At 41.5% G+C, this 17,637-nt stretch overlaps 1 protein-coding gene and 1 pseudogene across 1 annotated transcript in view; both read right to left on the bottom strand.

Moving 5' to 3' along the window:
* LOC131752928 (uncharacterized) overlaps positions 1–17,637 on the bottom strand; it is a 134,225-nt gene that overhangs the window by 13,117 nt on the left and 103,471 nt on the right.
* LOC136793738 (non-histone chromosomal protein HMG-14 pseudogene) lies at positions 12,991–14,078 on the bottom strand (annotated as a pseudogene).

The following is a 17,637-nucleotide window of genomic DNA, read 5'->3' as shown; positions in this document are numbered from 1 at the left end:
TGGGTCCTTAGGTAGTGTCCTTAATTTTACCATCAGTATGATGATTTTTATTACACATCAAATAATTAAGAGTCCCGAACACTTTATAGTTCTCTCAATTCATTCTCTTTAACTCCCAAGCCTTTTTTCATTGCAGGGATCTTGTCATGTTTAGATTTATTTTTTTAATGCAATTTTGCCTTGAGATTGTTGAGAGTGTCCGGCCTTGGAAAAATATCTGCCTAAATAAACCAATTTTGAGATATTTTAAAAAATTTATTACTACGTTTAACCAGTGGTGCACTATGGTTAAAAAAGCCCCGACATGTTGTTTGCCAATTACAGTGGTGTAAATAGTCCCACCACGGCTGATTTCTAGCTGTCAACATGCATCACTGAATAGGAAGTTGGGATAAAATAGCACAAGTTGGTATGTGGAGGCAGGACCAGCAGACTCTAGCACAGCAGTGATGTCAACCTATGTGGAAAGATGCAAACAACCTGTACATATAGTTTAACAAATTCTTTTAGCGAGAATACCCATATAACTCCACCAAGGTCAGGAAATAGAACATTGCCAGCGCCCCAGATGTCTACCACATGCCCTTTCTCATTCATAACCTCTTCTTCCCCATAAGAGTTAACCATACCCTCCCTTTTATGGTGATCTCTCCCATGCTATTCTTTATACTTTTACCTACCTAGGTATACATTCCTAAACATTCTGACTTATTTTGGTCTATTTTGAACTTTATGTAAATGAAATCATGCCCTATATCTTCTTTTGTCCTTTGCTCAATGTTACATTTGTGAGATTTACCCATGTTGGTGCATGGAGCTAGAGTTCGTTCATTTTTACGGCTGTCTAGTGTTCCGAAGTCTGAATCTACTGGATGATGTGCTGGAACTGGCTTGTACCAGCTCAGAGGAGCTGATTGTTGAATGTTCAGGACTTTTGCAAGCTGGTTGATACCATGCTGGGAACTTGAAATTGGCCATGAATGGGAGTATTTACATCACAGAAATTGGCCAATGCTACAAACCAGGGTTCTCCCCCACTGTTGTTAAACATCTTCCAGCATGCCCTTGAATCTACTGTAATGCAACTATCCGTTCTACAGTAAATGGACATTTGGTTTGTTTCCACTTTCTGCCAGTGAATATTCTTACCTGTGTCCTGGTACATATGTGCTCACATTTCTGAACGCTAGACTATCCCTCAGGAGGGAAGTTGTTGTTAGGTCATAGGGTATGCCCATGTTCAGTCGTAGTGGATAATGTCAATTTTTCCAATTATTTCCATTTACATGGAACCCCAGCAGCTTTGAAAATTCCTGTCACTCAATATTATTGCAGTCCTTGGAACTGCCAGACTTTAACATTTTTACCAAAATAGTGTTTCTATACTTATGTATCATTATAGTTTTAGGTTGCAGTTTCCTGATAACTAGTGAGCTTGAGCACCTTTCCTTAGGTTATTTGGCCCATTTGAATTTTTTCTTTGCAAAGTATTAATACTTAAGTCCTTTGCCGATTTTTTTTACTGTCTTTTTGTTGTTGATTTTCAGATTTCTTTATACTGAATATTTTAATATAAGCATCTAAGGCTATAAACTTCCCTGTATTTCTTTTTTATCTCTTCCTTGAAGTTTATTAGCATAGTTGCTTTGCCATTAACAAAAAATCTTGTTTATGGTTAATATGGGTGCCTTAGTATAGACTTTATGTTTACTGTGATCTTCTCGTGAATTTTGCTTGACATCTTTAAACCTCTCTGGAATCACTTTATTCCTCTTCATTCTGAGCTATAATTTAAAGAAGGAATGTAGAGATTCTTTCCATTTCTCTGAGGCTTTAAAGAGGCAGGAAGAAGAGGGGATATTTTGCATGGGTTGTATATGGGGTTCTGTACTATCCTCTCCAGCCTCAGATACTTGTAAATGTCCCGAGCCCACTCTTTCTAGCCAGTGTATTGCCTTCTCTTGGATGCTGGAAACTTCCTGTAACCCAACACAGTGCACTGGAAGATGGCAAGTCTTGAATGCCCTTCTAGGCATCTGCTAGGTCCCACTGAAGGCTAATGGTAAAGGGAAAGAAGGAAGCAAAATATTATTATATAATAAAAAGACATATGTCTTAGTCCACTTGAAACTGCCATAGCAAACTCTCATGGACTGGGTGGCTTAAACAACAGACACTTATTTCTCACAGTTCTGGAGACTGGGAAGTCCAAGATGAAGGTGCTGGCAGGTTCAGTGTCTGGTGGGGGCCCACTTCATAGACAGATGTTTTCTCACTGTGTCTTCACATGACAGAATGGGCAAGAGAGCTCTCTGGGGTCTCTCTTATCAGACCACTAAGCTTACTCTGTTGCTTCACCATCCCACTAGTGTGCTGTCTACCTGCATGGCCAGGAAGAGCTCAACACCACCACCCTCAGCCAATGAGAAGGGGGGAAAAATGATTGATGGGCGTACAGCTCCCATGTAAGTGCCCAACCATAATTGTATACATCACTGCACTCATCCTATTGGACAGAACTTAGTCATGTGGTCACACCTAATTGCAAGGAAGGCTGGGAATTGTAGTCTTTACTAGTGGGGCTAAAACTTGAGGGGTTCTAGAAATGAAAGGAAGAAGGCGGGGAAGATCTGTTGGGAGTCAAGAAACAATATTTCCACAGGTACTCAGCCAAGCTGCCTGGTGACGACATTAAGAGATCACCAGGCACCTCATCCTGCCTCTACCTCTGGTCTCACTTTCCCCTGTCAGTTTTCTTCTTCCCTTCCTGTACCTGCTCTTATCTCCTTCTCAGGTTCTGCTAGCCCTTTGGATATTAGGCCCTCAGAAATAGCTCAGGTAAGTTCTATCAGAGCCCCCAAGGCTCTATAAAGTAGGAACCATGGAAAACCTAAGGACCTCTTGAGGCAGGTTATACCCATCATGACCTATGGCCTTCATCCTTTGGTTGCATGGTGAGCCATCGGAACTCTAGTTTTAATTTTTCCGATATTTGGGTTTTGGCCTTGGAAAATGAAGCTGCTTGGGGGAAAGGAAGAGAGACTAGAAAATGGGGCTGGCCCACCTACAGTAGAAGGTATAGAACACGGGTTCTCAATGTTAGGGTCACCCAGGGAGCTTCAAGGGACCACCAAGGCTGAGAACCACTGGTGTAGATTGTAGAGAGCACACACCCTATGTTTTGCAAACCCAACTTCACAAGCTTATAGATGGTGTGACAAAGGTCACTATGACCCATCACTGACTGTGTTTCAACTTTGACCGCTCAGAACCATGTCACCCCACCCTAGGAGCCTTCTGGAAATGTTTGTGCATCCTAAAAGACCATTTGGGGTGTGAGCTAGAAACTAGAATCCTCTGAAACAATCCAGCCACCTGGGAGTAAAAAGCACACCGGTGAATATGATTCCTATTTCAGGTGCCACGTCTATCACACCTTCCCCTCTGCTCTCTTTTCTGAGCAGCTTCTCTTGACCCCAGGGCCAGATCTTTTAAAAAAAAATTTCTGTTCTTACCCACTCCTGGGCATATACCCAGAGAAAACCATAATTCAAAAAGACAGATGCACTCCAATGTTCATTGCAGCACTATTTACAATAGCCTGGTCATGGAAGCAACCTAAATGCCCATTGACAGATGGACGGATAAAGAAGATGTGGCACATATATACAATGGAATATTACTCAGCCATAAAAAGGAACGAAACTGGGTCATTTGTAGGGATGTGGATGGACCTAGAGACTGTCATACAGAGTGAAGTAAGTCAGAAAGAGAAAAACAAATATTGTATATTAATGCATATATGTGGAATCTAGAAAAATGGTACAGATGAACCGGTTTGCAAGGCAGAAATAGAGACACATGTAGAGAACAAACATATGGACACCAAGGGGCGAAAGTGAGGGTGGTGGTGGTGGTGTGATGAATTGGGAGATTGGGATTGGCATATATACACTAATATGTATAAAATAGATAACTAATAACCTGCTGTATAAAAAAATTCAAAAAATTTTTCTATTTTTATCTCTTAAAGCTTTTTTATTGGAGTATAGTTGATTTACAATGTTGTGTTACTTTCTGTTGTACAGAGAAGTGAGTCACTTATACATATATCAATTCTTTTTTAGATTCTTTTCCCATATAGGCCATTACAGAATATTGAGCCGAGTTCCCTGTGCTAGACAGTAGGTCCTTATTAGTTATCTATTTTATATATAGTAATGTATATATATCAGTCCCATATCCCAATTTATCCGTCTCCTGGTAACCATAAGTTTGTTTTCCATGTCTGTGAGTCTGTTTCTGTTTTGTAAATAAGTTCATTTGTATCATTTTTTTTAGATCCCACATTTAAGTGATATCATATGATATTTGTCTTTCTCTGACTTCACTCAGTATAACAATCTCTAGGTCCATCCATATTACTGCAAATGGCATTATTTCATCCTTTTTTACGGCCAATATTCCATTATATATGCATACCACATCTTTATCCATTCCTCTGTTGATGGACATTTAGGTTGCTTCTATGTCTTGGCTATTGTAAATAGTGCTGCAATGAACACTGGGGTGCATGTATCTTTTCAAATTTTGGTTTTTCTCCAGATATATGCCCAAGAGTGGGATTGCTGGATCATATGGTAGCTCTATTTTTAGTTTTTTAAGGAACCTCCATACTGTTCTCCATAGTGGCTGTATCAATTTACATTCCCACCAACAGTGTAGGAGGGTTCCTTTCTCTCCACACCCTCTCCAGCATTCACTGTTTGTAGATTTTTTGATGATGGCCATTCTGACCGGAGTGAGATCATACCTCACTGCAGTTTTGATATGCATTTCTCTAATAATTAGCGATGTTGAGCATCTTTTCATGTGTTTTTTTGCCATCTGAATGGCTTCTTTTGAGAAATGTCTATTTAGATCTTCTGCCCACTTTTTTATTGGGTTTTTTTTTTTTTTTTGATATTGAACTGCATGAGCTGTTTGTATATTCTGGAGGTTAATCCCTTGTCGGTCGCTTCCTTTGCAAATATTTTCTCCCATTCTGTGGGTTGGCTTTTCATTTTGTTTATGGTTTCCTTTGCTGTACAAAAGCTTTTAAGTTTAATTAGGTCCCATTTGTTCATTTTTGTTTTTATTTTCATTAATCTAAGAGGTGGATCAAAAAAGACATTGCTGCGATTTATGTCAGAGAGTGTTCTGCTTATGTTTTCCTCTACGAGTTTTATAGCATCTGGCCTTACATTGAGGTCTTTAATCCATTTTGAGATTATTCTTGTGTATGGTGTTAGAAAATGATCTAATTTCATTCTTTTACATGTAGCTGCCCAGTTTTCCCAGCACCACTTAATGAAGAGGCTGTCTTTTCTCCATTGTATTTTCTTGCCTCCTTTGTTGTAGATTAGTTGACCATAGGTGCGTGGGTTTATCTCTGGACTTTCCTGTTCCATTGATCTATATTTCTCTTTTTGTGCCCAGGGCCATATCTAATGCCCTGATATTGCTGCCAACAGGAAGGGACAAGAGGGACAAGGGGACAGGTGGCGAATTGGGGGCTGGTTTACTGAGGGATGTGGGAACACCCTGGAGTGGTTCCCACCCATCGTGTGCCCTCTTGTTGCCTCGGGTGTCCCTCTTCTTGTAAAAGAAACAGGTAGAGGGGCAGAAAGTTGCCGTTTTGAAGTCCACTAGAATCCGGATTGAGCTGGTTGCTGTGATCTGGCAGCTGAATCCCCACCAGGATGATGACAGGCTGATATCGGGTCAGCACACAGGGGGTTCAGAGGACAGTGCAAGGCTCCCCATCAGGGGTCCTTCTATACGCACAGTGTCCTCTTAGATGGGCTCCTGGAAACCATTTTTTTCTTGGTCACTTGCTCATTCTCCTTCCTTTTCACCCTTCCGGGCACCTGACCTGATCCTGAACCCCATCTGCCTCTGTTCCTGTGTCCAAGTCTGGGCCACCTATGCCTGGTTCTGTCTTAGAAGGGCTACGACCGTCCATCTATCATGAGATCCTTCAGGCACAAGCACCCTCGAGACCCAGACCTCTCACCTACCAAGGTGGTTTCTTTCACATAGCATCAGGCTGGGCATTATCGTGCTGAACGACCCCAGTGGACAGGCTGGGATTTGGGGAGGGACACACAGAGGAGAGAGTAGGTAAAAGAGGCAGGGAGCCCAATCCTGCCCCACACCTCAGCCTGTGTGACAGAGGAGCAGCTCTGGGGTGATGGTGTGGGGTGACATGAGCCACAGGGAGCTGGAACTGTCTGCAGGGGCACAGCTGAGCTGCTCTGGGCACCAAAGGGAAGCAGAAGGTGAGTGACTCAAGGGGCATGATCGTCCTCTGGGAATTCTTAGAAAAATGGGTGTCGATTCACAGATTTTTCACAGTTTTCCAATTCTGGGAATTTCCCAAGAGGGGGCCATACATACTTTTATTTCCATTGAAAAATGTCTCTAGGTGACTTAGAGCTATTCAAACTATAAATCTACTCCTAAATAGAATAAAACGAAATTACAAAAAAATTGTAGAGTGGGAGACACAAATCTTGAAGGGAATCATTTCCTGAAGTGAACAGTCAGGTGTGAGGAGAGTGATGATCTCTGGGGAGTGACGGGCGTGTCGAGAAGAGGGGAACGTCCACAGACAGTCCCTCCCCTGGACACCTGTGCTCCCAATCCATAGCTTTTCTCTCCTTCACACTTTGGATATTTCCATTTGTTCCTTCCATGCCAACTCCATGTCTCATTTGACTGGTGCGACCACTAAAAAGTGTCTCAATTTTTGGCTTCAGTGACTTTTTTCGTACGTATCCTTTCATCATTCTGAAGGCAGTGTATCTGCCCCATTCGCATCACGTCACTCCCAAGAGCCCCGGGCTCAGCTCACCTCTCACGCCTCTTCTCCCAGTTATAATCCCTGCTAAAAAGAGCTTTTGGCTCACTTTTGCGTAATAAGGACTCTCCAATCTACTATATGAGTAGCCTTCAGTGCTACTCAAAGTGTGGTTTCTGAGAAGAGAAAAATAGTGGAAACATCCAGAAAGTTTTTAGTAAGTTGACATTGCTATAACATCCAAGTGGGTGATTTTGAACTTTAGCTATTCCCAGTTGCCAGCTCCATTCCAGTGGTTAAAATGGGCCCTGGAGTTGCTAAAGTGGTGTGGCGAGGAGGACGACCCATGAGCCATGCAGGTTCCTAATGCATTATAGTGGCAACACGGAGGAAGTAGGATGGCCTATGACCTATGTCTTGGTTTGCCTGGGACAGTCCCAGTTTATAGCTGTTGTCCTAGCATAATTGTGTCAGAGTGTCCCTATTCACTCTAAGAAGTGTCCATGTTTGGACAGTAAATTAAATGGCCAGTCTCCCTGAGCCCCATCCACATTGCATGGCCTCTGTGTTCACCCTCATCTCGTCACCCCAAATTTCATAAGAAGCCACAATGATTTCAGAGGATGCCAGAGAAATGCTCCATCCAATTCAAGTATGTTCCTACTTCAGGGATCTAATCCTCGGATTCATCTTCTTTATATGCTCTTGGTGCCTTGTGAGTTATATTCCAGTCATTACTGAGAAAGCCCCGTGATGGGATCAGAGAGCCTTGCTCAATAAGCAACTTTCTGCAATGAGACGTCACAGGAGTCAAGAGCCAGAGGATGCAAGGAGATGGGACAAGGGTGATGCTTTCTTTTCACTCTGAGTTGACTGATGTTCTCTGTAAATGATGATCTGTAGTCACTGCCTATGTGGTCCCTCGGGAACATACTAAAAGTCCAACTTGTCTACAAATACATGCCCTTAACCTGTTACTATGTCTAAAATTCCTACTTCACAGCTACTCTTTCAGTTGGATCCCAAACTCCCAATCCTTCCCTCCCACAATCCCCACCCCCTTGGCCACCACAAGTCTGTTCTCTATGTCTGTGAGTCTGTTTCTGTTTTGTAGATAAGTTCACTTGTGTCATATTTTAGATGCCACATATAAGTGATATCATATGTTGTCTTTCTCTTTCTGACTTACGTCACTTAGTATGATAATCTCTAGTTGCATCCATGTTGCTGCAAGTGGCATTATTTCATTCTTTTTTATGGCTAACTTTCCATTGTGTGTGTATGTGTCTGTGTGTGTGTATAAACACACACACATATACCACATCTTTATCCATTCATCTGTCGATGGACATGGACATTTAGGTTGTTCCCATGTCTTGGCTATTGTAAATAGTGCTGCTATGAACATAGGGGTGCATGTGTCTTTTTGAATTATAGTTTTGTCTGAATATATGCCCAGGAGTGGGATCACTGGATCATATGGCAACTCTAGTTATTTGAGGAACTTCCACACTGTTTTCCACAGTGGCTGCACCAACTTACATTCCCACCAGCAGCGTAGGAGAGTTCCCTTTTCTCTACACCCTCTCCAGCATTCATTGTTTGTAGACTTTTTAATGATGGCCATTCTGACCGGTGTGGGGTGGTACCTCACTGTAGTTTTGATCTGCGTTTTTCTAATAATTAGTGATATTGAGCACCTTTTCGTGTGCATATTGACCATCTTTTTGTCTTCTTTGGAGAAATGTCTATTTAGGTCTTCTGTCCATTTTTTGATTGGGTTGTTTGGGTTTTTTTTTTGTTATTGAGCTGCCTGGTAGTTGGTTTTGAGCCAAAGTACAAAAGAACTGAAGGATGAGAAGTGATAATTGGCTGTTGTTTAAATATGTATTTATTTATTTTGGCCACGCTGGGTCTTCGTTGAGGCACGCGGGATCTTTAGTTGCGTCATGCACACTCTGTAGTTGCGGCACGTGGACTCTTAGTTGCGGCATGCATGTGGGATCTAGTTCTCTGACCAGGGATTGAACCCGGGTCCCTTGCATTGGGAGCGTGGAGTCTTAGACCCTGGACCACCAGGGAAGTCCCGGCTGTTGTTTAAAACTATGGACGTTCAAATGATTTTTCTCCTTTGCATTTTCATAGAATGCTAAGAAAGGTTGTAGTGGGTTTTACATGGCTAGGATTATCAAAGATGGAAACTAAATTGTCTTAATCAGGATAGCCTCCCCATGCCCTTCAACTCACCCTTTTTTCTCCCTTTCCTTAAAACACCAACAGTATTCTTGCCTTTTAGGGAGGTCCTTCTTCTGAAGAGCAACCATTTCTCACTCCTAGACACTCGGCTCAGTGCAGCCCTGACCAGCTCCCAGGGTTGGAGTTCCTGTTTGTGGACCCCCCTAAGAACCTTGTAATGAGGAGTTAGGGACACTGCATGGTATGGGCTCACACACTGACTTCCACAATGGACTATAGTGGAGTGATGCTGGCTTTCTTATGTGGAAATGTACTGTTTTACAATCTCAAGTAGAGAATGGAACTATTATAAAACCAAGTTCGACTTCCAAGTTGAACTCAAGCATCAGCCCCCTTCTTTTCAAGGCTCCCCTCTTTCCAGTGCATATGGCAAAGGTGTTAGGTGTTAGCTTCGGTGTCTCCTGGGGGGACTCTTGGTATTACTCCTGGAGTCTGAGAGCTCTTCCAGCCCTCAGGGATCCCACTTTCCTGCTGGCATGGATGCATCTTTTTGATAGGATGCCATTACCTGCCCCTGGGTACCAGTGGAAGGAGGGATGTGGAATCAGTCAGAATTCCCCTCACTGCCCCATCACATTAGGATCCACACCAGCACACAAGACTGAAGTGTTCACAAAACCCTTTCGTTAGACTTGACCTAACACCATGGAAGAGGATCACTAAATAAGACTTCCCTCATAGTTGACGGAAAAAATACCTCAAAACTTAACCCACCATGGACAATAAATTACCTGCTTTAAGAATGAGGAATTTTTTTAATGTATTGAAATGGAGCAACCTCCAATATGTATTTTTAAATAAGTAAAGTACAGAATAGTACTCTGTGTGTGTGTGTGCGTGTGTGTGCGCGCTTGCGCGCACGTGCATGTGTGTGTATGTGAAAAGATACACAAGAAACTGATCATTTTGGTTGGTTCTGGAGAGGAAACCAGATGGCTGGGGTATTTGGGTAGGACTTTTCAGTATACATCCTTTGCCACCTTTTGAATTTGGGATCATGTGAATGTATTAATAATTCAAAAATTAAAGCTAAAGTTATCAGTTTTTGTTTAACATAGTTTGAGCTGGATTTTCCGTCATTTGCAGCCAAAGAAACTTGACTGGGCTATCTTTATGGCTATATATTTAGTTTGTTCTATCCACAAGGCAGGTATCTGTTTCTCACATATGAAACACTCAATGTTACTTACTTCATTTTAGTTCCATAGTGAGTTCTGTACGGATTTCTTCATGTTACCACTTGCTCCCTGGTGCCTTTTACTGAAGGGTTTGGGTAATTAAGTGGAATTTCATCCTGGGGGTGGGCGCAGTACCTCATAATTATGTGCTAAATATGACTTTCCTCAAAGTCCAAGAAGGAAAATAGTTAAGAAGTGAAGCCTTACCAGGGAATCCCCTCAATGGGATATTCCTGTTCCTGCCCAATTCCCAAAGGGAAATGTTTCAGCTCTACAATCTTCCAACATGTGGGAATCTCCACCCACCTAGAGTGTGTACTGCAATGCCTTAGTACATGTGAGGACTCCTGAAATAGACGTTCTTACTAGTATTCCTACTCTGCAATTCACTTGAGGGCCAAGAGAATCCCTGGGAATCAGATATCTAAAAGTTCACAAGCCAGGGCCCATCACTTACTAGCTTTTTTTTTGTGTGTGTGTTACGCGGGCCTCTCACTGTTGTGGCCTCTCCCGTTGCGGAGCACAGGCTCCGGACGCGCAGGCTCAGCGGCCACGGCTCACGGGCCCAGCCGCTCCGCGGCACGTGGGATCCTCCCGGACCGGGGCACGAACCCGCGTCCCCTGCATCGGCAGGCGGACTCTCAACCGCTGCGCCACCAGGGAAGCCCACTTACTAGATTTCTGAGTGGGAGGAAGTTAGCCTTTGTGACCTTTATTTTTCTCATCTATAAAATAAGGTTCCATTTTATATTTGTAAAATACTTGCTCCAGGATGGTTATGCGGATTCAATGAGACAATGTAGAAAACGCATTTAACCCAGAGTCTGGTGCAGAGTAAGTAACAAACAGCTCAAGACCTCACAATGGCGAGGCCTCTCCGTGTGGCTCACAAGCCATTAGGCATATACTTCTGTGTTCAGAGGATAGCTGTGTGCCATTCAGAGAGCAACTCTGCAGTGGTGCTGAACACCTTCTTCTTAATAACATTGGATTTATAACCATGCTCCCATAGCCTAGCCTTCATTTTCTGTGCCTCACGGTAACTTTTTAAGGAGAGAACTACTTGGCAGTATCAAACAAGGCCAGCTGTCCTAAATTAACAATTTTAAACATTTAGTCTGGTTCTACACTGAAGAGAGCTCTCTGATATCTGGGGAAGTTTTTCTTTTCCTTTTGGAAAGTGAAGCATTTTGTTCTCTGAGTGATTGGATACAGGCATAGATTGTCAAATGATTACCACAGTAAATTTAGACTATTCATTTTTCTTCTTGTGAAGAGAACTTTTAAGATTTACTCTCTTAATTTTGAAATATGTACTATCACATTGTTAACTATTGTCACCATGCGGTATATTACATCCCCAGGACTTACTTATCTTATAATGGAAGTTTGTACCTTTTGGCCACCTTCATCCAGTTTGCCCACTCCCACCCCCTGCCTCCGGAAACCACCAATCTGTTCTTTGTAGCTATAAGTTCAGTTTCTTTTTAGATTCTATCTATAAGTGAGGTGATACCTTATTTGTCTTTCTTCGTCTGACTTATTTTACTTAGCATAAGATCCTCAAGGTCCATGCTTGTCACAAATGGCAGGATTTCCTTCTTTTTTATTGTTGAATAATATTCATATATATATGTGTATATATATGTATGTATTTGTATACACATCATATATATATATATTTTTTTTTCGGTACGCGGGCCTCTCACTGCTGTGGCCTCTCCCGTCACGGGGCACAGGCTCCGGACGCGCAGGCGCAGCGGCCATGGCTCACGGGCCCAGCCGCTCTGCGGCATGTGGGATCTTCCCGGACCGGGGCACGAACCCACGTCCCCTGCATCGGCAGGCGGACTCTCAACCACTGCACCACCAGGGAAGCCCTACACATCATATCTTTATCCAGTCATCTGTTGATAGACACTTAGATTGTTTCCATGTCTTGTCTATTGTAAATAATGCTGCAGTGAACACGGGGTTACAGATAGCTTTTCGAGAGAGTGATTTTTTTTCTTTCATAATTGAGATTTTATTGGTTGTTTTGAGGATCAGTGCACAGACATTTCAATTTGTCCACAATTCTCAACATACGTACCCAAAATCTAAAAAATCATGTAGTTGCGATTCTCTTCTAAACAGTTATTCCCGTGACTTTCCAGCTTAAAATTTGGAGGCAAATTTTCCTTAACAGGATATCAAGTACCAACATCTTCAAATATAGGTATGTTGTTACATCGTAAGTCCCACTAATTCACAATTTAATATCATATACCCTACACGGTCAAATTGTCAATCATTCACAGCACATTAACAAAGTTACTAGGAAAACTGGACTACCGCCACCAAAGATGTTCCAGAGTGCACAAAATTCTGACGAGGAGAGCCAAGACCAAGGAGTGAGTGGTTCGCTTTAGGAAACAATTCTACCAGAAACAACGTGGGAAGAGAAGCAATTTAAAGTGTTCAGGACGTGAAATGCACAACTGACTCTAAACTGTCATTTGGTGTGCTTTGTATTATTATAGGATATAAAGGCTACGCCCCCATCTATGGAATGTTAAGCTGACACCCAAGACGATGAAAGCCTCCCATATTCAATATCCCACTATTTTCTGGTTGTACCAAAAACTAACCAACCAGCAAATGATTTCACCTCTTAAAAATAAAAAAAAAAGCATTTACACTTTAAAAATGGGATGAAGGTGGTATTCCCTCCTTTTAAAAAAATGTTTCTGGAACTGCTAAAAAACTTGCATTTACAAAATAGTTGATAAAAATATTCCTCTGGATTGTACAAGAAGGGAGACGGGGACCACTGATAGGACCGGGTGCGTGGTATTGATCGGACTAGGCTTCTTTCTCTCCTGCTTCATCAGAGGCTGGGGGCTCCTCGTTTTCAGTCTCTCTGTTTTCCGCAGGTGAGCCGTCTTCAGTCTCTCGGTTAGCCACTTCGGCCTGTTCTCCCTTTGCTCCCCGTTTCTCTTCTGTGTGCACGTTTTTGTCCAGAGATTTATCCTTTCCCGCCGCCTGTTTTGGGCTTCGTTTCCACTTTTGCGGGAGCCGGGGTAGCTGACAGCCTCGCGCATCTCCTCTCGGGCTCTGCCTTCGCCGCCCCCTCGGCAGAGCTGACCTTTCGCGAAGCGGGGATGCCGAGCCGCTGCACTTCCTCCTGCTGCCCGAGCTGCTGGGGACCCGCTCGACATAGTGATTTTGTTTCTTTTGGATAAAGTCCCATAAGTGGGGCTGCTGTATCACATGGTAGTTCTAGTTTTAATTTTTGGAAGAAACTCCATACTGTTTTCCATAGTGGCTGCACCAGTTTACATTCCCATCAATAGTGCACAAGGGTTTCCTTTTCTCCACATCCTCTCCGGTACTTATTTCTTGTCTTCTTGATAATAGCTATTCTAACAGGTATGAGGAAACATCTCATTGTGGGTTTGATTTGCATTTCCTGATTATTAGTGATGTTGGCCACATTTTCATATATCTGTTGTCCATTTGTATGTCTTCTTTGGAAGAATGTGTATTCAGTTCCATTTTTTTTTGGTTTATTTATACAGCAGGTTTTATTAGTCATCAGTTTTATACACATCAGTGTATACATGTCAACCCCAATTGCCCAATTCAGCACACCACCATCCCCACCCCACTGTGGTTCTCCCAGCTTGGTGTCCATACGTTTGTTCTCTACATCTGTGTCTCAACTTCCGCCCTGCAAACAGGTTCATCTGTACCATTTTTCTAGGTTCTACATACATGCGTTAATATACGATACTTGTTTTTCTCTTTCTGACTTACTTCACTCTGTAACAGTCTCTAGACCCATCCACGTCTCAACAAATGACTCAGTTTCGTTCTTTTTTATGGCTGAGTAATATTCCATTGTATATATATATATATATATACCACAACTTCTTTATCCATTTGTATGTCAATGGGCATTTAGGTTGCTTCCACGACCTGGCTATTGTAAATAGTGCTGCAGTGAACATTGGGGTGCATGTGTCTTTTTTTTTTTTTTTTTTTTTTTTTTTTTTGTGATATGCGGGCCTCTCACTGTTGTGGCCTCTCCCGTTGCGGAGCACAGGCTCCGGACGTGCAGGCTCAGCGGCCATGGCTCACGGGTCCAGCCGCTCCACGGCATGTGGGATCTTCCCGGACCGGGGCACGAACCCGTGTCCCCTGCATCGGCAGGCGGATTCTCAACCACTGCACCACCAGGAAGCCCAGCATGTGTCTTTTTGAATTATGGTTTTCTCTGGGTATATGCCCAGAGTGGGATTGCTGGGTCATATGGTAATTCTATTTTCAGTTTTTTAAGGAACCTCCATACTGTTCTCCATAGTGGCTGTATCAATTTACATTCCCACCAACAGTGCAAGAGGGTTCCCTTTCCTCCACACCCTCTCCAGCATTTGTTGTTTGTAGATTTTCTGATGAAGCCCATTCTAACTGGTGTGAGGTGATACCTCATTGTAGTTTTGATTTGCATTTCTCTAATAATTAGTGATGTTGAGCAGGTTTTCATGTGCTTCTTGGCCATCTGTATGTCTTTGGAGAAATGTCTATTTAGGTCTTCTGCCCATTTTTGGATTGGGTTGTTTGTTTCTTCAATATTGAGCTGCATGAGCTGTTTATATATTTTGGAGATTAATCCTTTGTCCGTTGATTTGTTTGAAAATATTTTCTCCCATTCTGAGGGTTGTCTTTTCGTCTTGTTTGTGGTTTCCTTTGCTGTGCAAAAGTTTTGAAGTTTCATTAGGTCCCATTTGTTTATTTTTGTTTTTATTTCCATTGTTCCAGGAGGTGGATCAAAAAAGATCTTGCTGTGATTTATGTCAAAGAGTGTTCTTCCTATGTTTTCCTCTAAGAGTTTTATAGTGTCCGTCTTAAATTTAGGTATCAAATCCATTTTGAGTTTATTTTTGTGTATGGTGTTAGGGAGTGTTCTGATTTCATTCTTTTGCATGTAGCTGTCCAGTTTTCCCAGCACCACTTATTGAAGAGACTGTCTTTTCTCCATTGTATATCTTGGCCTCCTTTGTCATAGATTAGTTGACCATAGGTGTGTGGGTTTATCTCTGGGCTTTCTGTCCTGTTCCATCGATCTGTATTTCTGTTTTTGTGCCAGTACCATATTGTCTTACTTACTGTAGCGTTGTAGTATAGCCTGAAGTCAGGGAGTCTGATTCCTCCAGCTTCATTTTTTTCCCCTCAAGACTGCTTTGGCTATTCGGGGTCTTTTATGTCTCCATACAAATTTTAAGATGATTTGTTCTAGTTCTGTAAAAAATGCCATTGGTAATTTGATAGGGATTGCATTGAATCTGTAGATTGCTTTGGGTAGTATAGTCATTTTCATAATATTGATTCTTCCAATCCAAGAACATGGTATATCTCTCCATTTGTTGGTATCATCTTTAACTTCTTTCATCAGTGTCTTATAGTTTTGTGCATACAGGTCTTTTGTCTCCCTAGGTAGGTTTATTCCTAGGTATTTTATTCTTTTTGTTGCAATGGTAAATGGGAGTGTTTCCATAATTTCTCTTACAGAGTTTTCATCCTTAGTGTATAGGAATGCCAGAGATTTCTGTGCGTTAATTGTGTATCCTGCAACTTTACCAAATTCATTGATTAGCTCTAGTAGTTTTCTGGTGGCATCTTTAGGATTCTCTATGTATAGTATCATGTCATCTGCAAACAGTGACAGTTTTACTTCTTCTTTTCCAATTTGGATTCCTTTTTCTTCTCTGATTGCCATGGCTAGGAGTTCCAAAACTATGTTGAATAATAGTGGTGAGAGTGGACATCCTTGTCTCGTTCCTGATCTTAGAGTAAATGCTTTCAGTTTTTCACCATTGAGAATGATGTTTGCTGTGGGTTTGTCATATATGGCCTTTATTATGTTGAGGTAGGTTCCCTCTATCCCTCTATACTTTCTGGAGAGTTTTTATCATAAATGGGTGTTGAATTTTTTCAAAAGCTTTCTCTGCATCTATTGAGATGATCATATGGTTTTTATTCTTCAATTTGTTAATATGGTGTATCACATCGATTGATTTGCATATATTGAAGAATCCTTGCATCCCTGGGATAAATCCCACTTGATCATGGTGCATGATCCTTTTAATGTGTTGTTGGATTCTGTCTGCTAGTATTTTGTTGAGGATATTAGCATCTTTATTCATCAGTGATATTCATCTGTAATTTTCTTTTTTGTAGTATCTTTGTCTGGTTTTGGTATGAGGGTGATGCTGGCCTCATAGAATGAGTTTGGGAATGTTCCTTCCTCTGCAATTTTTGGAAGAGTTTGAGAAGGATGGGTGTTAGCTCTTCTTTAAATGTTTGATAGAATTCACCTGTGAAGCCATCTGATCCTGGACTGTTGTTTGTTGGAAGATTTTAAATCACATTTTCAATTTCATTACTTGTGATTGGTCTGTTCATATTTTCTGTTTCTTCCTGGTTCAGTCTTGGAAGGTTATACCTTTCTAAGAATTTGTCCATTTCTTCCAGGTTGTCCATTTTATTGGCATACAGTTGCTTGTAGTAGTCTCTTAGGATGCCTTGTATTTCTGCGGTGTCTGTTGTAACTTGTCCTTTTTCATTTCTAATTTTATTGATTTGAGTCCTCTCCCTCTTTTTCTTGATGAGTCTGGCTAATGGATTATCAATTTTGTTTATCTTCTCAAAGAACCAGCTTTTAGTTTTATTGATCTTTGCTATTGTTTTCTTTGTTTCTATTTCATTTATTTCTGCTCTGATCTTTATGATTTATTTCCTTCTGCTCACTTTGGGTTTTGTTTGTTCTTTTTTCTCTAGTTCCTTTAGGTATAAGGTTAGATTGTTTATTTGCGATCTTTCTTGTTTCTTGAAGTAGGCTTGTATAGCTATAAACTTAGAACTGGTTTTGCTCCATCCCATAGGTTTTGGATCATCGTGTTTTCATTGTCATTTGTCTCTAAGTATTTTTTAATTTCCTCTTTGATTTCTTCAGTGATCTCTTGGTTATTTAGTAATGTATTGTTTAGCCTCCATGTGTTTGTGTTTTTTACGTTTTTTTCCCCTGTAATTCATTTCTAATCCCATAGCATTGTGGTCAGAAAAGATGCTTGATATGATTTCAATTTTCTTAAATTTACTGAGGCTTGATTTTTGACCCAAGATGTGATCTATCCTGGAGAATGTTCCATGCACACTTGAGAAGAAAGTGTAATCTGCTGTGTTTGGATGGAATGTCCTATAAATATTTATTAAATCTGTCTGATATATTGTGTCATTTAAAGCTTCTGTTTCCTTATTTATTTTCATTTTGGATGATCTGTCCATTGGTGTAAGTGAGGTGTTAAAAGTTCCCCACTA

Source organism: Kogia breviceps, chromosome 3 (assembly GCF_026419965.1).
Source record: "Kogia breviceps isolate mKogBre1 chromosome 3, mKogBre1 haplotype 1, whole genome shotgun sequence".
In the NCBI taxonomy this organism is placed as follows: Eukaryota; Metazoa; Chordata; class Mammalia; order Artiodactyla; family Physeteridae; genus Kogia; species Kogia breviceps.
This window is presented reverse-complemented; position numbering and strand designations above follow the sequence as displayed.